The 22,249-nt window shown below is 38.1% G+C and overlaps 1 protein-coding gene across 1 annotated transcript in view; it reads right to left on the reverse strand.

Annotated features, from left to right (window-relative positions):
- Nucleotides 1-10,060, reverse strand: part of KATNBL1 (katanin regulatory subunit B1 like 1) — a 36,057-nt gene extending 25,997 nt beyond the window's left edge. The window contains exon 1 of the mRNA XM_054565626.1: nt 9,938-10,060. The gene's annotated coding sequence lies outside the window, so the exon portion shown is untranslated. The remainder of the gene's footprint in view (nt 1-9,937) is intronic.
- Between the last annotated feature and the right edge of the window lie 12,189 nt (nt 10,061-22,249).

Consider the following 22,249-nt stretch of genomic DNA (forward strand, 5'->3'; position numbering starts at 1 on the left):
TGGGGAAGAGTGACAAGAAAGCCAATAAATATAAAATAATTAAGTGCTATAAAAGAGGGATAGATAGTATAGGTTGCAAAAAAAAGCAGCAACAATGCATCTAATCTGAGAGGCACCAAAGCATCCAGGATTGTATCTCAGGTCACAGTTACCTGAAATCCTATTTCAGGTATTCCCCTGAATTTCAGAGGGGAAAATCAATGAAACAAGAAATGTTGGTAACTACTGAGTAAGCTGGGTAATTGGGATGTTCATTATGCCATCCTCTCTGCTTTTCTATATGATTGAAAGTTAAAATAAATAAGATATTAGACAACTTTAATGAGCAAAGCTTATTTGTGGGTCATATATGTGTGTACACACACACACACGTGTTCTGCAATGATATAGTTAAAATGGCATGTCCTCATTCTTCGGGCAAGAGATAGTGTTCCCTTTAATGACTATTAAGGCAGTCAACTTTGTCTTAGCAAGAGTAATGTGAAAGTCAGGGGTGGGGACAGAGACAGAGAGGAAAAACAGATGTTCACAGGAAGACTATGTCCTGTCCCTTCCTCTCTTACTCCTTACCCCTGGATTTGATAGCAGAAAGAAGTGTGTTGCATAAAAGAAAAAAAATCAGAAATAAATATGGATATAAATTATCTCTCCACTTTAGAATATTCCAGCAAACACTGAATGCTTCCAGAGGTGAACTGCAAAGCTAGGAAACAGCAAAGAAATCTTTTGCTTTATGTTTCCAGTTTACGCCAAATTTTTCATTCCTAACAAATATTACTTTAAAAATAAATTACAGTTAGCTGTGGCTGGTGTGGCTCAGTAGACTTAGGGCTGCTCACTGAAAAGTTGCTGGTTCAATTCCCAATCAGGGCACAGGCCTGGGTTTCAGGTCAGGTTCCCAGTTGGGCACATGCAAGAGGCAACCAATCAATGTTTCTCTTGCACATCGATGTTTCTCTCCCCTTCTTTCTCCCTCCCTTCCCCTCTAAAAATAATACATAAAAAATAAAACAAAAAATCACCAGTAATTCAACTACCAATAATACTCAAGCTTTTCTTCTAATGCAGTTTACTTTTATATCCTGTATTTTGTCATTAATATTATATTTTCCGACACATTAAAAGTCTCTCTGAAAGCGATTTGAATAAATGTGTTTTAACATATGGATGCACTTTTTTAATATAAAAAATACTCTGATGGACATCCATATATTTGTAATATCTGATTATTCCCTGTGGGTAAACATATTACTAAGTCAAAAATATGATTATAGAGCTCTTGAAATATATGGTAGAAGCCTTTTCATATACTAGAAGTGGCTAGAAGTGGTAGTTGGTCAAAAAATCATTTAAAATGAGGATCCATTCTTAAAAAAAGAGGTATACAAATGTACCTTAAACATTTTCGTTTAAAATCTACAGAAGTGGTAGTTGGTCAAAAAATCATTTAAAATGAGGTGGTAATTGGTCAAAAAATCATTTAAAATGAGGATCCATTCTTAAAAAAAGAGGTATACAAATGTACCTTAAACATTTTCATTTAAAATCTACAAATCATGCATATGCAATCATCTATGATTTCTATTTTGAGTTCCTTTTTTAAACTGACTCAAGAACAATACTACAAAGCATTATCTGTGCAAAATCCTAAAGCTAAACTTCATTTATTTTTAGATTTCTAACCTATACCAAATGATATAAAGTTTTTGAGTCACTTGCTTTCATCGAGTCTATCCAAAGCATTCCAATTAGTTTTTATAAAGACAGTATTTTTAAACTCCTATTTAAAATTGTTATATTTACTAAATTGGTAACAATGTAAGCTTGGCAAATATGGCAGAACTGGCAGCTGCCCTCCACATCCAGATTCCTGCCACTAGAAATAGAGAATGACCACTATTAATGCACTTGATAACAGAAGATTCTGCATTACCAACTTTATACCTTTGAAAATATGACAGACAATAAACATATCACGTTTTAGTTTGCTGATGAAAGATTTAACATGATGTTGTACTTTTCTTATATGATTAAACTGAAATGACTAGGCACATAGGCATTAACATTATGTGATCTTAGGCAAGTTATTTAATTTCCTATTTTCAGAGTAGTGTTGCGATGAATAAGTAAAATAATCTACCTACCATGATGTCTGAGTTAATCACTCTGTAAATGTTAGGTATTACTAAGTTACACATAAACATCACTAATGAAGCAAGCTGCCTTTGATGTAAAAACATGATTTGTACTGTCAGCAAATTTTACTACCAGTTCCTAAATTTGCTGATTCTTCTGTACACAGGATACAAGTTCTTTCTAAAAAGTGATATTACAGTTGGACTTTTTTTTCCTTTTTATGTTTTTACAGTATTAGGTTGAATCACTTTGTTTTTCTGTATCAACTTTCTACAGTAAAATAACTACATTTTAAATAAAAGGATAAAGTTTTTGAACATAGAATATGCTAATAGGAAATAGTTTTGTAAGCCTCAGAACACAAAAATTCTTAAGTTATGTAAAGAAACAGAAAACAATTGTAAAATTATAAAATTCAGTTACCTGAATCACTTTAAGGTATAAGAACTCTTGGTATTATATAGCTGCATCATATAATACCAAGAGTGCCTCACTTCTGCTGGTACCCTTAAACTTTCCTTTTTTGTAAAATTCTCACCATCGCAAGGTTTAAATGGGAGAAACAAAAACCAACAATTATAATACAATATGTTAAGCATGGTGTTATCTTTGTGACTTATCTAAAGAGCTGAGGAAGAAAATTGCTCTTTGAGTTGATATCAGGTAGAAGAGAGTGGTTCAATGCAAAGATATTTATACAGAGTCATTTTACAAACCGTCAACAGCTTCTAGTACAGCAGGACTTGCCCAATGATTCTGTTTTTTGCCTCATTTTAATCAATGTGTAAAATTAATTTTCATAATGATTACAAGAACATTCAAAACAAATGTTGGGCCCTGGCCGGGGTAGGTCATTTGGTTAGAACATCGGCCCCATACACCAAGGTTGTGAGTTCAATCCCAGGTCAGAGCACATACAAAAAACAACCAATGACTGCCTAAGTAAGTGAAACAACAAATCAATGTTTCTCTCTCTTTCCCTTCCTCTTTCTCTCTAAAATCAATTTTAAAAAAATCAACCAATGAATGCCTAACTATGTGGAACAAGAAATCAATGTGTGTCCCCCCCCCCCCCACTTACTCTTTCTGTAAAATTCAAGATATAATTTTTTTTTTAAATGTTAGGCTGAACAATCACGTAACCTAGTGTAGAGCAGGTATAATTTATTACAAGAACTCAAAAACAAACACCCGCCCTCCCCACAAAAGAACCTTTAATGTGAAGCCAGATTTAAAAGATTACATTATTCCCTAAGTATGACATTTCTTTCTTAGGTATATTTAGGCAAGGGGTGGAGAGAGGAGTTACAAAGGCAGCAAACACTGGTACTCTAAAAGTGACAGAGTGAATGGCATGTTAACTGTGCTTTTTATAAACTATATGAGACACTATTATACCCAAAGAGTAATGATACTTTCTGTTGACTAGTTTTGCTTGGAGCCTTTTAATCCCTTTTAGATTCTAATCTAACTGAAAGTTAACATTTTGAAAGAATGTGTCAGATAGGGCATGGACTGGGAGAAGGAGTCAAACCACTGGGGGAAAAAAGAGAAGCACAAAAACAAATACAGGCAGTGCTTTTTTTTTTTTTTTTTAAGATTTTGTTTATTTATTTTTAAAAAGAGGGAAAGGGAGGGAGAAAGAGATGAAGAGAAACAACTGGGTATCTGGCCCACAACCCAGGCCTGTTCCCTGACTGGGAATCTAAATGGTGACCTTTCAGTTCACAGGCCCTAAATCGACTGAGCCACACCAGCCAGGGCCAGGCAGGCCTATTCATGCACTGTTTGGAGTAAAGGGTGCCCCAACAAGTTACCTGGAATGTCTCGTAGACTTGCTGGGTTTATTCCTATTGAGGAAATGAATTTACCAAGTTATCAGAGCCTAATAATCATTATAAATTATAAAATTAAGTCATCCTGATTCCATGTTCAGAACAACACAAAATCCCTACTACCTGAAATAAACCCAAACAGCTTTTCTTTTTATTGGCTGAATGATGACTCATCATACCACCTACCAACCCCTCCCCTCAAATCCTCACCAGAGGATATGTTTATTGATTTTAGAGAAAGAGAAAGGGAGATAGATAGAGAAACATCCACTGGTTACCTCCCATCCGGTTGCCTCCCATCTATGCCCCAAGCCCGACAGGAGATCAAACCTGCAACCTAGGTACGTGCCCTGATGGGGAACTGAACCAGCAACATTCCCCCCCCCCCCTTTTTTTTTTGGTGCACAGGGCAATGCTCCAACCAACTGAACCAACCATGCAGGGTTTATCACACCACCTTCTCTTAAGTCAGTTTCCCATGAAAGGCTGGTCAAGCATGAAAATACAGATTTCTGAAGACTCAATGGGTACAATATGATTACATGTCATTATAATCAATTAGACCAAACTGAATTCCAACTTTCTTATGACCAAGTCACCCTGAAAGAAAAATTACAAAATTGATGCTAAAGGGGAATTACTATTCCGACCACCTCTTCCTCAGTTTTAATAACTAGGTCCATTGAGCCTAGTACATTAGGGAATTGGGATTAATAGTAGAAAAATGAAGTTAACTAAATTCTGAGAGCTAGGTGGTTGTTTATCATCATCTTTATCAGTGGTTTTGGGACCAAGAGACAATTTTTTCAATGACTTTACAACTTACACTGGAAAGGGGAGGGACTGGTACAGAAGAGCATGCTAGCACTTAGGTAAAAACAAAATGTGGCCCTGGCCGAGTGGCTCAGTTGGTTGCAGCACCATCCTAATGCACCAAGGTTACAGGTTCAGTCCCAGGTCAGGGCACATACAAGAATCAACCAGTGAGCAGAGACATAGAACAAATCGATGCCTCTGCCTCCTTCTCTCTCCGCGCCCCACAACCCTCCCTCAAATCAATTAAAAAAAACAACAAACAAATCTAAAAACATACTGTGTATATGAGTTATTGCTTGTATATTCACTAAATATCTTTGGAAAGGGACTGGGAACAAATGTTACTTCTAGAGATAGGCTGTGTGTGGCTGGGGGATGAGGTGAAAGAGAGATGTTTCCCTTTCAGACTTTTAAAATTTCTACTTAAATGCAAGTGTTATATTTTAACAAAATTTAAATGTATTAATAGTATACTATTCATCTTAAATGGCTATATATACATCTGAACTTTTGGAAAGACATCGGAAGCCAAATAGATGATTATCTTATTAGCCTGTTTTGGTGAATATCCCTTACTCTCCCTGTTAGAACATTCCAGTATTTTTCTGGAAATATTCACAGGGAGGAAAAATACTCTAATCCTTTCTAATTATCTTCTTGAACTCATAAATGGAAATATATACACATACATATACAAAACGAATCACCTTAAGGATCCTGTTGACCTATTGTTTAGCTACTAAAGGTATTTCTGAGGCTTTCGAGATAAACTCTCTATATGTGGAAGGATATACCAGTAAGGTATATGACCCTCAAAAAGACAAATTAATATAAACTAATTTTAATACTTTATCTTCATGATTTGGGATATTACAAATGTAGTAACACTTGTACCTAATTTTTGTAGCACCTGGTCTGTTTAAGTATACCCTAAGACCTTGAAATAATGGTATACTGGCCTTGCAGAATTAAAGAAATCAACAAAAGATGATGCTCGAGTCCATTTACAACAATAGCTCTTAATCTTTCTTATACTCCAATGCTTAAATTGAGAATTACTGCATATCCCTATCAGTTACAGTGGTTTATTACCACTGTATCTCCTGGGCTGAAATCAGAATATACATTGAAGTTTGAAAATGCCCCGTTTTCTTAGGGAATACTTTCTTCTCCAGCAGAGGAGTCAAACACTGCCTTGAGGAGGTATGACTCCTAGGTCCAAGACTCCACTGTAATCAAATTTAACATATTCATTTTTTTTTTTTAAAGAAGAAAAAGAAGAAGAAAGAACAGCTTGTTTCAATGTTTCCTCTAAACTGGACTCATTTCTTCAAATGCCCACAAGTCAGCTCCACGTGAGTGTCTAACAGTCACCTATTTTTGAAATTAATATACTGAAAAAACTCTTAATACTCACCCCCTCCCATTTCTACAGTCATTGTGTACCAAGAACAAAGGAAAAATACAACACCTACCCAAAGCTAATGGATATTAGATAATAGAAGACACTTGGAGAGGAGCACAAAGTAGAAAACACAGCATTTTAATCCAACAATGTAAAGTTATATTCTATCCAATCTGAAAAACGTATGCTTCCAGTAAAAGTACCGCTTGCATTAGGTTTAAGGTTTGTTTTTGTAAAAATTTACTTTCCTAAATACATTTTCCAGAAAGCACCAAATTAACTGCTACAGGTTAAGAAGCACAAGCATTGATGAAATAGTGAGGTAAGACGGACTGGTGTGACGGTATGTGGCATCCCCTCACTGGCCCAAGGGGTTTAAAGATAATTCCTCCTCTCCACAAAGTTATACTCACCTCTTGCTCATAAACTGTGGCAATCTATACATTTAACAATCCCAAACTAGTCCTTAACTGTTTAAAGTAAAATTCAACACCAACAACCTTGAGCCTTATTTAGGATTCTAAGAAAAAATACATTTATAAAAATCTTTCCAAGAGGAAAGGGGAAGACTTGCTAAGAAAAGAACTGAAATATAAGCTTAATACAAAACACGAAAAGGAAAAACATAAGAGAAAATCAAAGGAAAATTATAGGAGTTTTCGGAAAATGTGAGATGATGGGCATCAAGGGTCCTCATTAAGACCTCATTATGTGTCTCTGTGAATAGCAATTTACATACCTAAAATAAAAAGTATTATGAGATTGCCAATGTATTTCAGTAGCTCTACCATTCTTTTAGCTTCTCAGATTTAAAACCTTGGAGATACTGCAGACTTTCACCCTCAATTGTTTTCTATAGTTAATCAGTCATCATATTCTAATATTTCTTCCTTCAAAATGTCTCCTGTGAATACAAAGCAAAATTCCCAATTTCAAAAGAATACATACAAAAAACAAAGACTGACCATTAAAAAGAACATTTTTCAAAGAATGAAAAATGAGAAATACTCATGATATGCTGAGTCAAAAACAAAACAGAAAACGCCCAACTGCCATAAGAAGAAAAATGTATGCTCCTAATTTTATAAAAGAGAAAACAGTTATGAGCATAAAAATAGATTTGAAATGAACCACTTTACATGAAAATGTTAACAGTTGTTCTTCATGTTTGGGGGGAGGGGGGTGTCCAGGAGATGGAGCAGTGAAAACTGCTGAATTTCCTACAATGAACATGCATTATTTTCAAACTTATAAAAAAAAGTTACTTAAATAATTGTCTCATTTTACCACTCTTTGCACATTCTCATTGCTCTCATCCTATTTCCTCCAGGCTCTCCCTTCCCCAGGACTCTCACTACAGCTTTCTCTCTTCTGGAGGTCTCTGAGCCAGCTTCTCCCCAACTTGAATATTGCTTGTACACATGCTCCTAAAATTCATCATGCATACTTATCTACAGTACATGGAGGCAGAGCTGGGCATGCAAACAGTCAACTTAAAACAGTGTTTCTCAATCTCAGGACCACTGACGTTTGGGGTAATTACTTCTTATGGAGGGGCTTATCCTATCTTAGGGTATTAAGTAGCATTTCTGGCCTCTATCCACCGATTGCCAATAGCATCTCCCCACCCTGCCTTTTGTCACATTGCCAAATGCCCCCTGGGGTGGGGGGCAAAACTGCCCCCATCAAGAACCATCCATTTAAAAGCCTTAAAACTTCCAAAATCATGCCTCTCTCTATATACGTATAAAGTATAAATTTCTTTGACATATGTCGTATACAAATCTCCTCATAGTCTTGCCCACATCTTATTTTTCTCAGTAGGAACTTTCCAAACAGACCTGACTCATTTACTGTTCCGTAGAAAAAGCATTTTCATTCTCAATTCCAAGTCTTTGCAGTTTCCTCACTAAAATTCCCCATTCATACTTTTCTATTCAATGGAGTATATCCATCCTTCAGTTGTCAGTTCTTTGCAGCTTTACTGAGTTGCTCAGTTCAGTCCAGCATATACCAACAATACTAACATAACATCTCTCTCTCTCTCTCTCTCTCTCTCTGTCCCTATCTATCATCTATGCAGCTATATTTGTTTATTAATCTCACACCCCAAACAATACTGACCTTCAGGTCTGTTGCTCAGGCACATTTCTGCTGTGTAGCCTCTGGGCTAACACTGTGATGGGCAGAGAGGCAATCAAAATCTTGATAACTGATGAATGAATTTAAATGCTCTGCTGTTAATAGTGTAAACTGCTGTTTTCTTATTAAATGATTTTGCTTTTGAACCATGTTTCTTGTCATGGATTAAGTATAATCATTCCAAGTACAGAGTGACCAAGTACAGAATAAAAACATGAACATACAATGGCATATTTTCAGGAAAACATAGGTTTTCAATTGCTCTACACTTTCAGGAAATGATACGAAGGAACTAAAACTATGAACGAAAACACAAACATGAACTTCATGAACTCCATTTATCTTAAAATACCCAATGGATTTTTTTGCTCAGTGCACAAAACTTAAGTCCGGGGAACAAGAGCAGACCACTCAAGTTCAGTGTGAATAGACGTGTACACAAGCACACCTTACACGTATGTATATTATATCCCATGTCGAAAGAAGTAAATGAAATGAAAGTGCTTTATGGACTGAAAGGAGCCACACACAGAAGGAGGCAACCAGAGGAGCATTCATAGTCACAAGCCTGAGGCCAGCCGGCTTGGGTCCCAGCTACGATTTAGCTGCGAAAACGTACACACGCGACTTAACTTCCCGGTGCCTCAGCTTCCTCCTTGCCAAACGGGGAAGATCGGATCTGTCCCAAAGCAAAACAGTGTTTGCAGGGAGAAAGCACAAAATAAATAGTAACCACTGTTATTACTGCAATGTTAGTTATTAGCCAAGTAAAAGCCTCGATGTATAAAGTTCTGATTCAAGTCTGGAGCTGGTTTTACAGAAAGCAGGATAAGCTACTGACGAATTTAATCTATTATGTGGACCAGTTCCTCAGAATTTTTGCTGGTGCTAAACTGGTGATTATTACAGAATTTTTGTTAGTTTTTTTAATTTGCAAAAAATTGACACAGACAACTCTGTTTTCAAGGAACTTTACAAGCCACGAGAAAACAAATCAACTCTTTGTTATCTCCACAATTTAAGCCAAATTTAAGAGGGCAGTAAAGGCCTAGGTAGTTACTGAACAACTTTTCAGAAAATACAATGAGGTTTTTAAAGTTGTAATCAGCAATTTTTATGCAGTTATGTCAAGTTTTTGTCCTACTAAACAAAAGCTTATCTGTCAGGGAGCCAAGAAGCCGTCAGAAAATAAGGAAATTCCAAGGCCGGGCCTAGGCGGCTATCGGGAAAACCTGTCCTCAAACAGGTCGCCTCACGCGTTCCGTCCTTCCCCCTCCCCGGGGTGCAGATGTCGGCTCCACCCGAAGATAAGTATGTGACAGCAGGTTCTGTCCACGCCTCTCCCGGCCCGGACCCCTCGCGCCCTCCCACGCCTCCAGCCCCGCGCACCGGACCTCCCTCGCCGTGGCCCGGCACCGGGTTTCACCCCGCACACCGCGGGCTCGTCACTCCGTCCCCCGACCCGACAGCCCCGCCGCGGGTCGAGGCCAGGCCCCCGCGGGGCCTGCAGGTGGGCCCAAGGCGCTGCCAGGTCCGAGGAGAGCTCCTGCGCCAGCAGGACGGGTGCGGGCGCGGGGCTCGCACAGGCCCGGCCGTCACTTACCGGCGCCTCATGGTACTCTGGCACCTCAGCCCAGCTCCGGCGCAGACGAACTGCGCCCGGAAGCCTAGAGAGTCCCTCGGCTCCCGGGCCGAGCCCCACTCAGAGCCATTCAAACGCGGCCGCGCGCGCGGCCCGCCGGGATTGCTCCCCCTAGGGCGTCTCGCAGGCTCCGCCCAACGCTGGCCCCGCCCTTCCCGAGTCTCGCTGGAGGGGAAAGAGGACGTGTGGCCACAGTGCCCTCTGGTGGCCGCAGGTATGCACGCTAATCTTGCTACTACTGATTTAGGGTGATAAAAGTCAAAGAATGACCCTGCGCTAATGACAATCTAGTAGGGGATACCATACCTTAAGTGTTGCGCCAGGAGGTTGAAACATCTGCTATAAAAAGACGTTGCAGGGAGAGTGTTATTCACTCCCATTTAAATGCACTAAGGCAAAGTATTTGAAAGCATGGACTCTGGAGCTGTGACATTGGATCATATAAATTCCTGTATCAAGCTTTGGTTTCCCCATCTGTAAAATGGGGATAATAGTAGTAACTGCCACATTATTGTGAGGATTAAATGAGTTAAAACATATAAAATGCTCAGAGGGACTTCTCTGGCACATGGTAAACACTATACAATTGTTAGCTATTATTTTTTTTTAGTTCCTAATGTGCCAGACTGTCAGACTCATAAGAACACAAGAAATATGTATGATGCATACCCTGTCCCCAGGAAGCAGGCTCAGCCTCCTTGGAATGGGGTATACTCAAGTACGAGGTTAAATTTGGTCTGTCCCTGACATACTTTTAATTACTGATGGTAATTCTCTTTATCTCAGTGGAGGCAGAGTCTACCCATCTTCAAAGTCTAACCACTGGTCAAGATTAACCAAGTTGTGACAGGAGTCAAGTTTGTCTTTGGTGGGCTTTTCACCCCTTGCAGAAGCCAATCAAGTAGTGCATTTGATGGAAATTTTCCTTACTGCAAGACTCTACATCCTTTGATTCACCTTATTAGGCACTTCTTACGGAACTCTCCAGAGCTTGCCTAAGAAACAAGTTGGTTAAGTTTGATACAACAATATTTTTGAGGGTCTACTTTATACCATGCTGACACTTTACTAGGTACTTGAGATAGCCTGCAGGAACTCACACTGGCTTGGGCAAACAGGGAAAGGGATCATTCTAATACACTGTGGTGAGTGTAATGATAAAAGTGTATATTCTAAATGCTGTGGAAATTCAAAGCAATGGGTGACCTGGCAGATAAACAAATTAGACTTAAGATGTTATTAGGTAAAAATAAGTGTATTTTTCCTCCCTAGTAACAGGGTTCATTCTTACTGCAAAAAAAATTAAGTAATGGTGAAAATTTCAGGCACTACTTTAAATTTGTGGGAGAAATATTTTTAGGATATGTTTTGCATAAGCAATGTCTATGAAAGACTCTCATATATACCCAAGCGCAAGAAGGCACATGTCTATGTGTGGGGCCACACCTATTAACAGGTGGTAATGTTGAAAGAGTTCAGAAGGGTGAGTGAAGGAAGCAGGAGCACTGGGTTCTAGGTGTGTGCAACTTAGAACATTTCTTGAGTATGACTTCCACTAAGTAGGTGTGCTGTTTTAAAGAAAATAAAATTCAATATACATGGGTGAAGTAACTTTCTCTCAAGCTATTTCTTCATCACCATCATCATAAACAGGAATTTCTTGATGACCCACTATGCAAAAGACACTGTACTGGGCCCAGAAGAAGGTAAAAAAAAGTGTAAGACTACTTACCCTTAAGTGATGCTGGAGGATGAGGTAAGACAAAGAAATAATGGAGTCCTGAGGCTCAGGAAATCTGCTATGTTAATATAGAAGTATCTCTGCTAAAATAAGACCCGAGGTGGTCGGAAGGCCAGAGGAGAATCTTGATGTTCTCATTTCTAGAGCTTCTGAAGACACAGTGTCTGTATCAGGCAGATTCATCTGCAGCCTAAGGCTTTGAGGTTTACCCCAGTGGATGAGCTGCCCTGGCCCTTAGGGCTCAGGAGATTGCCAAGTGTTGACATAATTTAAGGTGGAAAATTTTTAAATGACTATTTTATATTGCTACTTTTGAAATATATACCATTTTAGTGATGACAATGCAGGTCAACTTTCTTGCTTTTTTTTCAATATTTTTTTCTTAAAAAAGATTTTATTTTTAGAAAGAAAGGGACGGAGGGAGGGAGGGAGGGAGAAAAACATCGATGTGCAGGAGACACATTGATCAGTTACATCTTGCACGCCCCCAATGATCCTGGCCCCCAATCCAGGCGTGTGCCCTGACCAGGAATCAAACTCATGACCTTTCTGTTTGCAGGCTGGCACTCAATTCACTGAGCCCTACCAGCCATGGCTCAATTTTCTTCATTGACACTTTTCAGTCAATAAAGTTGATTTTTTCCCCTTGCAGTTCAGTCAAGCTTTTTTTTTTTTTTTTTTTTTTAAATCCTCATCTGAGGATGTTAATTGATGAGGGAGGAAGGGCGGAAGGGAGGGATGGAGGGAGGGGGAAGGGAGAGAGAGAAACATCAATGTAAGAGAAATATCAATTTGTTGCCTCCTGTCTGTGCCCTGACCAGGGATCAAACCCACAACCTCGGTATGTGCACTGATGGGGAATTGAACCCACGACCTTTTTGTGTGTGTGGGACGATGCTCCAAACAACTGAACCCAGCCAGGGGAAGGTTTTAAATATTTTTTGATGGATAAAAAAGTGCAGCCCAAACATATTTTTATTATCCCTGTACCAGTCCTTGTACATAGAAAGGTGGTTCATGGCTAGACCTTACAGCAGACAGTCTGTGAGGGAGCTTAGCCCTGGGGCCATTCCCTCATTCCTTCATTCTCACTACCTGAAACATTCCTTCCATCTGTCTGAAAGGCAACTGAGTCAGCCTTTCTGCTCCATGCCCCATCTCTTTAGGGGTATGGGCATCATTCAGGATGGTGTATAGAATAACCCTATACCATAAACACCAGCATGAAAAAAGAACTCTCATGCAAAGTCACACATACATTTCTTCGAGAGTAAGCGGAGGGATCTTGGAAGAAGGTTTGAGCTAGGCCTGACAAGCTAGACAGGATTTTTGTCAGGCTGGGTGTTCTAAACAGTGGGGAAAAGTGCAGTTAAGCTCCAGGACCACTGTCTCTCCTGATTTGATGGAATGGAACAAGCTCTGGAGAGTAGCAGGAGTGAAGACTGGAAGGGTATGTAGCTATCTGACAGGTTGTAAAGATCTGAAATGATCAAGTAAAGGTGTTTGGGAAGAAAAAAAAAATCATTAAGAGCCCTTGAAAATCTATTACTCATGGACAGGCACTGTTTCCATTTGAAAATATATTTTCTCAGATATTTTACTATGCAAATGGCTATATTTAAGAACAGAAATGAGACAGTGAGTCAATACCCTACTTATAACTTTGTAAGCTCCTATATAATAAGTATCATATTATGTAGGTCAATCCATGTCAGCCAGTATAAGTGCACATAATAAAAATGGCAGTTGAAACTTAAAAAACAAATGGCATAGGCATTGAACAGGGAAGTGACAGAGTTAAATCAGAAATTTAGAAGGATTAATTTCTCACTAGGATGCAAGATGGCCAGTAGGAGGGAGGGAGGATTGATATCAAGGGTCTTAGGGATGAAACTGTTACAGTTCAGGTGAAGGTGCAGGGAGCCACAGCATTTGCTGCAGTGTATGGCATTCTCATCTGCTCAGAATGAGGCCACGCTGAGGAAGGACAATGCTTCAGGAGACCTAAAGACTGCAAGAGCTCATCCATTCCATAAGTAACTAAATTCACTGCTCAGCTTCAGAGCCTTTGGAAAGTTCCAGGCAGTTGATTTTGGCAGTGAAGGTGAGAAGTTGATCCCTCTTTTTCTGCTCTTCCCTTCCCCAGCTTCCTGTGCTCATTATGGAAGGAAGTAATTAATGGCAGTAGGGAACATTTCAGATAAGGCAATAGCAATGGAAATGAGCAAATCTCACTGCTAGTTTACAAGATTCATGATTTTTTAAACCACCACCACAGTACTGATGCCCTCCTTGGTGTCAGAAGCAGTTTGCTTTTTTTCCCTAATATGTAAATGTTTTTTTTTTTTAATTATAAAAAATAATACAAGCTGGTTGTAAAAAATAAATACAGAAACAAATATACATAAAAAGACCCCTTGTAATTAATGTCTTCCCAACCATCACCCGCATTGTACCAAAAATAACTCTTAACGAGTGGATGAATCTTTCCATACATTTGTAAATACACACACACACACACACACACACAAATGGGATCACAGTGTACACATTGTCGTGTAACTCAGTTTTATTCTCATTCCACAAATGCTGTACCAGGGACAGATTTCCATGGCAATATGTATATTCTGTATGATTTTCAACAGAAGCAGTAGTTTGCTTGGGGTTTTTTGGGGGGTGGAAGGTAGGAGTTAGTGGGGAGTATTGGGTGGTAGGGGATCCTCCTGTTAAAACATTTTGTTCCTGATGCAGCTCTGTTACATCTTAACAGCTGAGAAGCAGGTGGCAGTATTTGCTATTTGTAGATCTTCTATTCTGAATCCCCAGAGAACATTCCCCCTCCCCCAAGTAGATGACCTGCAATTAGGGTACACTCACTAAGTGGACGAAGGTACAGGGCAGCATGTTAGAGTGGAAAGAACACTAGCTTTGGAGCACGGCTCACTTCTGTCAAAAGCCTAGATAAATGCCTTTGTGCTCTTCTCTCAGGGGATGTTGGAAAATAAGGTAACTTATGTAAAACACTACACTAGTACCTAGCACAGCAATTTTGTCTCTCTCTGCAAAACATCCCCAATCCCTAACTATATCTATTCAATACTCCCCCCTTCCCTCCGCGCCCCTCCAACCCCCAGAGAGAGAGAACACAATATTGTGGGCTGCTGCTTTGGAAAAAATTATCCTAAACTGAAAAATTCAGGACAAGCTCCCAAAGGTGGGGACAATGCTGGGAAGACAGACTCACTGTGATGGCCTGCTAATCAGTACAGGGTATTTGAAAGGTTCCACCATACCCAAAATAAGTCTAATCATGCAGTTGCTTAGGGTGTTCAGTACTACTGGGGCCTCTTAACAAACAGGGTTAGTAAAGAGGAGTTCAAGGGCAGTGGGAAAACAGGAAGGAAATGAAATAGGGAGGTCAATAATTATTAAAAGCAGGATAATGTCCCTGGGAAGGGGACTTAAAGGTAGACAGCCTCAGGAGATGGGAGCACTAGGAACATTATCAACTACGTCCACTTCAAGGCAAAACCACTCTTGCAGTAACAAAATTGAGTCTGAACCTAAGTTAGCTTGAGTTCTTAACCAAAATTAGCTGTGTTCTTCAGAACACTAGTTATACAAGATGTTGATAGTTAAAAAAAAAAGAAAAGAGAAAAAGGGAAAAAGAAAAAGGCATCCTTGGCCACAGAAGTTTGGTAACTGCTGCATTAACAAATTATCTCTTTATTATAGCACTTCCGGAGCCTTTAAAATACTAACATTAATTGTATCTAAAAGCAAGATTTATCTAGTGCATACATATTCTAAACAATTACTCTAATCTAAAAAGAGTAGCAGGACTAGTCTGGGTCTTGAAGAAAGGGATGTGGTCCAGCTGCAGGCTGGGTGGGGAGGAGGGTGGATGTTGGGTAGGAGTGGAGACTCACGGTCACAGCCAGAGCTGTATAAAAGCAACAGAACCTAAACATCTGGCAGAGCTGTAAGAGACAAACAACAACAAAAAAACCTGAAATAAAAATTTAGTCATATTTTTTTTAAGAAAAACCCTTTTTTAAAAAATAAAAATATGGATCTTCATGAAATACTGTGTTGTAAAATACTAAATAAGTCTATGCTAGAGTCTATACTAATACTACATTAGTATGCTAACTAAGTCTAAATATAAATCAAAACCACCTGTAAGAATTGAAATCAAAATGCCTGAAAAAGTTTTATGGGGGGCATGACAGGATTTTTCTTTACTTGATTTTATTGTATTTTCCATTTTATACAATAAATGCCCTTCTTTTGTAATTAACCCAATTAAAAAAAATAACTTTATTAAAGGAATCAATCATAGCAATTAGGAAATTAAACTTTTCATACAAATATTTGGAAGTTTAGGATTTGAGTTTGGCAGCTTTTATTACTTGTTATTCCCCACTTAAGCTAACCCTAGTATGTTTCCATTTACAAAATAAGCACCTATAAATTAAACAACCCTACATTTATGTATAGGTTTTAAGGTCATCTTATCTTTCAAGTACCAAAAGGTACTTAATATTCTTCTTCAGTTCTTCTGAATCCAACTTCATCCTTGCATTAGTCTGCTCAGGCTGCCATAACAAAATACCATAGACTCAATGGCTTAAAAACAGAAATTTATTTTCTTATAGTTCTGGAGGCTGAGAAGTCCAAGATGAAGGTTCTGGCTGATTTGGCCCCTGGTGACAGTTGTCTTCCTGGCTTGGGGACAGCCACTTCCTTGTGTGTCCTAACAGGGTTAGTGAGAGAGCAAGCTCTTGTGTCTCTTCTTTTCTAGTGACCTTTAAATTTCATTTTTCAATTACAGTTTATATTCAATATTATGTATCAGTTACAGGTGTACAGAATAGTGGTTAGATAATAATATACTTTTTTTGTGTCTCTTCATATTAAGAATACAAATCCTATTGTAAGAGCCCCATCTTCATGACCTCATGGAACTCTAAGCACCTCCCAAAGGTCCCAAATACTAATACACTGGGGGTTAGGGCTTCAACATAAAAATTTTGGGAGGACAAAACATTAAGTCCATAAAAATTCTCCTCCCAAACAAGTAAATAAGCACAAAACCCAGGCTATAAAGCAATGCTTTACCCCTGAACCAATTGAGGCTTTAAAAAATTAGCACATAGGAAAGAATGCCACAAAGGACCTGTACTGGTCATTCAGATACTTGATGCAGAGACAGCCTGGAACTCTTACAAGACAGCTGAAATTAATTACCAGAATGAATCCAAAGTAACCAAGCTTGAAGAAACATGTTGGGCCATCAGTAATATATTACTGTGACTCATGCTATGGTTCATCCTTATTCTTTAATGGGACCTGTGGGAATGGCAATGCTCCCAGCTTCCTAAGCAAGTGCTGGAGGGAAGTGCTCTAATGGGAACTTGTTAAAATGTGAATTGCACAACAGTTCTCCTGAAATGAAAAAAAGTTAATTGCTAAGGAAGAATGGTATTATTACTAACCGACATCTTCTCCCAGCACCTTAATGGTTCAGTGTGCAGAGCCAAGAACCAGAAATCGAAAAGAAAAAAATTGTAATCCACATCAAAATGATTCAGAAACCCAACAGTAACTAGCAAGGTATGATCTTACAAAAATTTTTTTTCACCAAAGAAGTTTGAAAATACAAACAGACAAAATGAATGAAAATTTTCCCCTTAAGATCCCATTACTGCCATGGAATAAACTGCATCATGAATAAAATAGTTTAAGATGGTCCTTTTCTAGAAGGCAATAATGATAGTGTAGTTAAATAACACAAATAAATGGGATTTTCAATGGCGGCCTAATTTACTGAAGCTGTCTGTCAAAAGGTTTAGAAGCTTTTAGAGCACACTAACCAGTGAGGATAGCTGAATGGGATTATTACAGACTTTTAAATGGCATAGACTTAAAACTTAAAACATATGTATAAAAGCTCTCTCTCTTTTTCCTTTAGAGGAATCTAGTCTTGCAAATCTGGTTGCTTGAAAAGAAAATTTCCTTGTTCAAGTTTCAATCCAACTGCAACTATTCTGAAGAGAACGGCATGAAGTATTAGAACTTGTCTGCTTCTTAGACTCCTAAAAAGAGGTGTGTGTATTTGGGGGAGGGGTGAGATACAAAAACAATTACAAAAACTCTGTAGGTGGCACAAATTATAAAAGTCAAACAAGACAACTGTTATGACCTACGGAATCACGATGTGTCTTCTCACAATTTAATTAAAATATTTGCTCAAAGGCACAAAGTAAGCCAAGTTTAACATTTATTTTTACAATTTCAGTATTTGCATTATTTTCTAATTCAAATTTAATACAGTGGGAGGCATATAGGAGGCTCTCAAAACTGATTGCTTACTTTGTGTAAATTCAAACCTTGTTATTTTAAAGCAACAAAATGCTCTAGTTGGTAGTTCTCAGTTCTTGCTGCACAGCAGCATCACCTGGAGAGCTATAAAAAAAATCCTGTTGCCCATGTTCCACCTTAAGCAATTAATTAGAATCATTGGAAGGTGTGGCCCAGGCATCAGTATTTTTTAAGAGCTCCCAAGGTGAAATCTCATGTGAATTCAGGACAAAGAACCATTAAGCTTCTAGGTTTAGAATCATGTCATGTTATAACTGGGGTGAAGAGGGTGAAATGGGTAAAGGAGGCCACTGTATGGTGACAAATGGAAACTAGATGTTGGGTGGTGAGCATGCTATATTGTATATAGGTACTGAATTATGTTGTACACCTGAAACTTAGGTTATTAACCAATGCTACCTCATTAAAAAATTATATTTTTCTTTTTAAATTTTAATCAAGATATAATTGGCATATAACATTGAATTAGTTTTAGGTGTACCACTTAATGATTTGATATGTAACTGGTATATACAGTGTGGGGCAAAAGTAGATTTACAGTTGTTCATATGAAAAAATACACTAAATAGTAAAACAAGAATAAACTGTGTTTTGCATACTCAATTGTAGACCTACATTTGCCTGACGCTGTATATATATTTACCACAATAAATTTAGTTAACATCCATCACCACACATGGTTACATTTAAAAAAACATTTAGCCCTTGCCAGGTAGCTTAGTTGGTTAGAGCATCATCCCCATACGCCAAGTTGCAGGTTCAATCCTCAGGGCACATACAAGATCAACAAATGAATGCCCAAATAAGTGGAACAGCAAATCAATGTTTCTCTCTCTCTCAATAAGTAACAAATAAAAAATTTATGTTTTTCTAAATCTAAAATTGGTACTTGCCCTGGCCGGTGTGGCTCAGTTGGTTGGAATGTGGTCCCATGGACCAAAGGGTACGGGTTTGGTTCCAAGTTGGGGTGCATGCCTGTATTGTGAGCACAATCCCTGATCGGGGTGTGTACAGGAGGCAACTGATGAATGTTTCTCCCTCTCCTTCCCCTCTCTCTAAAAATAAACACAATTTTTAAAAAACAAAAAAAGTAATCTGAAATCTCCTTTCTCCTTTATGTGTTTATTGAGTCTTTTTTTCTATGAATACATATGAATATGCAAAATGTGTAAAGAAATACATTTTCGAAGTAAGCCTAGAAGTCATCTAGCATAAATCCCTCATTTTATAGATGAAGAAATTAAGAGATTTCCAAACCTAAAGTGACTCAGTTCATTTGGAGTCAGGATTAGAATCTGTTTCCCTTAATTTTATTGGGAAAACAAAATTTGTACAAAAACTGGAATCCTCAAAAGTTTAATTCCAAGTTAAGACTCCATTTCCATAAAGGATTATTTCTAATGACATTCTTATAATTTTTTTTAAAAAGTGGAATTTTGTAGAGTTCCTTCATCTTTCTCCTGAATTGTAGCATACAGCAAGTGTTCTATGGAACCTTGATTCCATTGGACATTAACAGATGTGATAAGAGATGATGGTTCTTATTTAGATAATTGGGAAGCAAAATTAAAGGAGATTCTATTGAATCATTTCTTGTAATTTTAATATCATGCTAATAGTACGGAGAATCTGGAGTGTATGTGCAGAATATAATATGCGGTACTTGACCTTGAAACCCTTTTTCAGCTCTGTCACAGTATCTTCATGTTCCCTGGAATATGGTTTAGGAAATAACACCATAAGAACTCGTAGGATAAAGGAATAAAAGACCTGGAATACTCTACCAAGGCCAAAGAAATTTTGACTCAGGTATGGTTTTTTTTTAAAAAAAGAAGTAGAGAAGTACTTTAAAACGGAAGGAATATAACCCTGGCCACGTGCTCAAGTTGGTTAGAGTGTCATCCTGATACACTAAGGTTGTGGGTTCGACCCCCTGTCAGGATACATATAAGAATCAACCAATGAATGCATAAAGTGGAATAACAAATTGGTGTTTCTCTCTTGCTCCTTTCCCCTGTCTCTAAAAATTAATTTAAAAAAAGGAATGTATGATTCAAGTAACTAACAATGTTTTAAAGTGTTCGAATAGCTTGAAAATCAAGACAAAACTGCATTACAATCATTACCAGAATATGTAACTTTATGTATTCCCTCCCTTCTAATTTTTGTTTACATAATGTACTTACAGTACACTCACTTTTAATTTACTCACATTCACTAAACATTCATTACTCAGTACTTTACATGTGCAAGGCAAGATCCTGTGGAATCAAAGATAATGAACATATAGTTTCTACCCTTAAGGAATTTAGTGTAGGGTGTGGGGGGTTGTAGAGATAAGTGCTCAGAGGATGTCAACAAATAATGCAATGCCGTAGGTGCTATTGTGCAGAAAATAGTGGGACAGAAGCATGCCTAATAGGGCAAGGGCCTATGTGAGACTTTGATGAATCTCAAAGGTTCACTAGAGACTATGCAATCAAGGCAGGAAGGTAAAAAGAAGAAAAGTAGTTGATAAGCTGGGTCTTCCTATGATCAGATAGGCAGGCATACATTAAAGGACTGATGGGAAGAAAAGCCTTCTTCATCCTAGCCTTGTTGATGCAGTCCTCTATGAACATCTAACATTAGGTTGGCCAAAAAATTTGTTTAGTTTTTTCCATATAATGGTTCTAGTTGTGCTTAGTTGTCTTTAACTTCATTCAAAACAATTTTGTTAGACTGTATTGTGACAGCTGTCATTATTAGCGTGCATTTAAAAAAAATCAAAATTAGTGAATTTTTGTGCAGCCATTTTAATATTGAACATGGAAGATGTGCAACATTTTTAGCATATTATGCTTTATTACTTCAAGAAAGGTAAAAAACACAACTGAAACACAAAAAAAAGACTTGTGCAATATATGGAGAAAGTGCTGTGATTGATCAAACATATCAAAAGTGGTTTGTGAAGTTTCTTGGTACTACTGACATTTTGGCCGAATAATTCTTTGCTGTGGGGCTGTGTTATGCATTGGAAGATGTTTAGCAGAGGCTTACCCATGAGAAACCAATAGCAGGAGGTAGCTGACATATTCAAAATATCCAAATATATAAAGTTATTGGTGAAAATGAAAAATGTGCTTTATACTTTATGGAGAAAACTAAATGGACTTTTTGGTCAACCCAGTATTTCTAAAATCAGACAGAATGGGGGTGGTAATCTTCAGTGTCTCCATATCACCATCACTGTTAAGAGTCCAAACTCTTTAGTTGGCCAAAGAGGCTCTTTCCAACATTTACCTCCCAATCGCTGTCATAGCACTCCTTCCCCTTGCCCTCCACCTCAGCTGTATTAAACAATGTGGAGTCAAAGTTACACAAATTAAAAAATAATATGGTACCATTTTCAGATTGGCAATCAAATTGTTTCTATAATTTTACACCTGGTGAAATGTAAATTGATGCAATTTTCCTAGCAGGCATTTTAAATGAAAATTCCTTTAAAAGTGTGCATACTCTGATCTAGCAATGGCAGTTCTAGTACTGTAACTTAAGAAAAAATAAAACAGAAAAACAACTTAAATATCCAATAGGTTAAATTATGACACAGGCGTACAACTGAACACAAAACCCAATCAACACGAATAATGTTGTAGATTATTTAATGACATTAAAAAACACATCATGCGTATGTGGCCAGCACACCACGTAACATAACAACAAACCTTTAAAGTAGGTAGATTATCCACATTTTAGATATGAAGAGGTTTGAAACAATTTAACTTGCCCAAGGTAAAACAATTAAGTAATGAAGCCAGGATTCAAAAGGAGGCCACCTGGATCTCGAGCCCTCGAGCCTTTCCCTGTCCACACCGCCTCCCAGCTTCCGTGCAGATATAGGAAACAACTATCTACCTCGCAGCGTTGCTGTGAGAAATAATAAACCCAAAGCTCCTGGAACACAGTGGACATTCAATATTCGGAAGCTACTAAATAACTCAAGGTCACACAATCCGTGATGAAACCAGTATTTAAAGCGAGATTTGAATCTCGTAATTCTCGGGACAGCGTAGAAGTCCAGAATCTTTTCTGGGCTTCAATTCCTAAAGCAAAATCAGCACGGACCGCCCCTCTGCCCCGTGGAGTGCACCTCAGAGGTGAGGGGA

Source organism: Pteronotus mesoamericanus, unplaced genomic scaffold, assembly GCF_021234165.1.
Source record: "Pteronotus mesoamericanus isolate MK-2021 breed Mesoamerican mustached bat unplaced genomic scaffold, CSHL_Meso_final contig_164, whole genome shotgun sequence".
Lineage (NCBI taxonomy): Eukaryota > Metazoa > Chordata > Mammalia > Chiroptera > Mormoopidae > Pteronotus > Pteronotus mesoamericanus.